The sequence below is a fragment of the Limulus polyphemus genome, unplaced genomic scaffold (assembly GCF_000517525.1).
Source record: "Limulus polyphemus unplaced genomic scaffold, Limulus_polyphemus-2.1.2 Scaffold3103, whole genome shotgun sequence".
NCBI classification, from domain to species: Eukaryota; Metazoa; Arthropoda; class Merostomata; order Xiphosura; family Limulidae; genus Limulus; species Limulus polyphemus.
This window is the reverse complement of record NW_013668713.1, coordinates 57338-61051: the sequence shown is the minus strand read 5'-3', so window position 1 is coordinate 61051 and position 3714 is coordinate 57338.

The window sequence follows — 3714 nt, the reverse complement described above, 5'->3', positions numbered from 1 at the left end:
AAGTGCAAAAAGAATACATAGTGTTTTCAAGAATTCTACCAATATAAAACTTAATGGGGGTGAGTCCCCACCCCCATGACCTTCATGTCATCCTATGTCACTGTCAAGTTTGGTGCTGATTGATGAAGAAATGTAGAAACGTATAAGGAACAGATAAACACATTGACTTTTTTTATACAGAAGATGGGGATCTGACCCCTTCATAACCCTCCTCATATCCTATGTCACTGTCAAGTTTGGTGCTGATTGATCAATAAATGTGGATATGTAAAAGAAACTGGTGGCTGAAAGGTGCAAACAAACAAGACAAACTTAGCTTTATATAACAATCTGTTTGTCAAGTATTGAAGGATCAAAGACTTTATCAAATTAGTGTAAAATAATGAAGATGACAAAAGTCTCTCTTAACTGTGGATTTTTTCTCTCTCTCTCCATTAAAATGTGTATTACCAGACAGATAAGTGTTCACAAAACAAAAGCAATTTGCAATATATTAAAATGAATATGGACAACAAAGGAAGAATATATAACAGGAGTGAATAAATATGAAGTAACATCTTTACTGACTATCATGTAAATCGCAAGTCTCCAATTTACTGGCTGCCTTCAACTCGCTTTGGAGGTAAAGAGGGGTTCCTAACCTAATCATTTCTACAGTTAGAACTACATGCACTTTTATGCATAAAATAACTTTTTTTTTTCTTTCATTGACCGAGAAATTGATGTAACTTCACCTCACCCGTCTAAAACACATCATGTACACAAGACAGTAAACACAATACTTTGAAAATAGTTAATGTAAATTCCAGTGCAAAGTACTGTAGAACATCGTTAAACAATATACACAAGTGCTCTTTTAATATTGTTACGTTTCCGTTCGTTAGTTGATTTTCCGTAACTTCGTTCCCACGAAACTTTAGCGACACAAGTCCTTTCTTAATAAAACTGGTTTATTCTTTCTAAATATAACTTTACCGATACACTTATTTTCAACAGTCGCTCTATAACAACGACGTTAACTTCAACAATACTTTCTGACTGCAGTTCAATTACTTACTACCTACACACATTGTCACGCCGTGACCATCTTATATATACCAGCCCACCCCCAATCTAGCAAATGCTAGAGCACTCCCGAAGGAACAGGATAGTTCTAGAAACGTGGCGTGACACTAGTCACGTGACCTCGCTGACGCAACGATATTGTTAGAGGTAAATAAGTTGTGGTAGTAATCCTTACCGTAAAAACTGATTTGTAAATGACATAAATAAAACTGGTAATTACAATTCACATACTTAATTTAATTCATACCATAACAGTCATTCATATAATTTGATGTAAATATTGCTTAGATCCATACTATGTCTATCGTATCCCAGCCAGCCTGATGAGTGTTGATATTGGACGAAATATCTCATCAGCACCATATATGGCAGATGTAATGTGGTTGACTTGTATTCTTTGCTTTCATTCATACTGTTACGACATCGAGGTCACGTGTACTAGTATCACGCCACGTCGTTCTCAAACATTCACATCCTTTCCTTAAATCTCGTGATCCTTCTAGATATAGTGTAGTCTTGTATATATAAGACCGGCCACGAAGCGACAGTTTGGTTGAGTAATTGAATGTGTGCTGACAGAGAGAATATTGTTGGGCACGTGAGACGTTCTTTGATAATTATAGCGTTTGTTATAGAGCGACTGTTGAAATTAAGTGTATCATAAAGTTGTATTCGGAAAGAGTAAACCAGTTTTATTTAAGAAAGGACTTGTGTCGCTAAAGTTTCGTCGGAACGAATTTACGGAAAATTAACTAACGAACGGAGACGTAACAATACCTTCTTAGAAATTCAGCTTGTATAAGAAAACAAATATACCATTTTTTATGTACTTTTTCAATCTTCTTGTAATCTCTCTACATTTCTGATGCCTTCATCGATTTTGTCCTCAATTAGCTTTATTTTGGTTTTTAATATCATATATCTTCTAATCTTGTCTTCTTTTTCTATCCCTATATTGTTATTTTAATTTTATGTCTCTTTCTTCTTCTTGTGCTTTTAATATTGTTTTTCTTCTTGACCTTCTTTTAATGCTTTTTCTGTTCTTCTTTCAATTGTTTTATCATCTCTAAAAGTTTCTTATCTTGCTTTGTGCCCAAATGGTCATCTTCAGAGGCGTCGAAATCGTGGATGTTGAAACACCCTAACTTTTATAAAAAAAATTGATTTATGTAGCAACTGTAAATTATTGTATTATTTTTTATGGATATGCTCCTACTGAGTCTAAGTGTTTGTGAATGTAATATTAAACCAAAAACGTAGAAATTTGTTTCAAACATCGTACTGTCGCAGAAAAGTATTAAATTTGTTTGGGTAGGACAACTAAGATGATAAAAACAACACATAAGTACTTATCTAACTGTCAAATCAAATTTACTTCCTGCACTTTAAGTTCGTGTTATCTACTGTAACTGAAAATTGTATAAAAGATATTTGTTTGTTTTAATTTCGCGCAAAGCTACACGAGGGCTATCTGCGCTAGCCGTCCCTAATTTAGCAGTATAAGACAGTGTAAGGGAAGGCAGCTAGTCATCACCACCCACCGCCAACTCTTGGCCTACTCTTTTACCAACGAATAGTGGGATTGACCGTCACATTATAACGCCCCCACGGCTGAAAGGGCGAGCATGTTTAGTTTGACGGGGATTCGAACCCGCGACCCCCACATTGCGATGCCGGGTCCGATATTAAAAATGAAAAAAAAAAACTCAAACTAGAAACTTAAATAATGTGTTTTTATTTGTCAGTTTAAATTTTTGTTATTTTAAAGTCACATAGAATTAATTATGTTTTAAAGCGATATTGAAATACGTTTTAAATATCTGTTATTTTTTAATGTGTTATTTCAATATATGTCATTGAAATGAAAATCGACTAAGGTAACGTTAAACCTTGAATATTTTTAGTCTAATCCAAGTTTATTGAACATATATACTAAAGATAAAATATATGCCCTTTTTAGATATTAATGTAGATTCGTAAAGTGAGAAATATATACATTATACCATAAAACAGATTTTCAAAAGATGACGATAATTTCGATGTTTATAAAATATTGCTGTTTTGATTTGCTTGCCACTTAGTTATTAAGAAAAAAAGTTTAAATGCTTTCATCTCTCCTGAAATTATTTTTGTTGGGTAAGTTCGTTTTAGCTATTATTTTATTATTTCAAATAATTGTTCTTAGTAGAGCATTAATATTTCTAAATAAAAAGTACTTTTCGCTCAAGTAATATCACAATACATTTATTTTAACAATTCTCACAATTTCTATTTATATATTAAACCAGATGTATCGTATATATTAAGCTGTTTCCAATATCTGTTGTTGTTTTTAGTAACCCTGATTCCAGATTTTTGAAATTTTCTGATGGGTCGAAGATCTTAGATACACAATGTTTTTGCAGTCATATACATGCGATTTATTTATACAACGTGTTAGTTTTAGATACCCTCAGATAAAACACGGTTTTCAAATGAGACCCAAAACTCGAACGCTTTCTTCCTCTATCTTAACAAAAATCTGGAAACGTACAAATTATGCAAGAAGTCTAATAGGCAAAACACAGGGAACATCACCCGATAACATAATTAAAATATACAAAACATATATTAGACCCATAATGGAATATGCCAGTCCGGCATGGATAA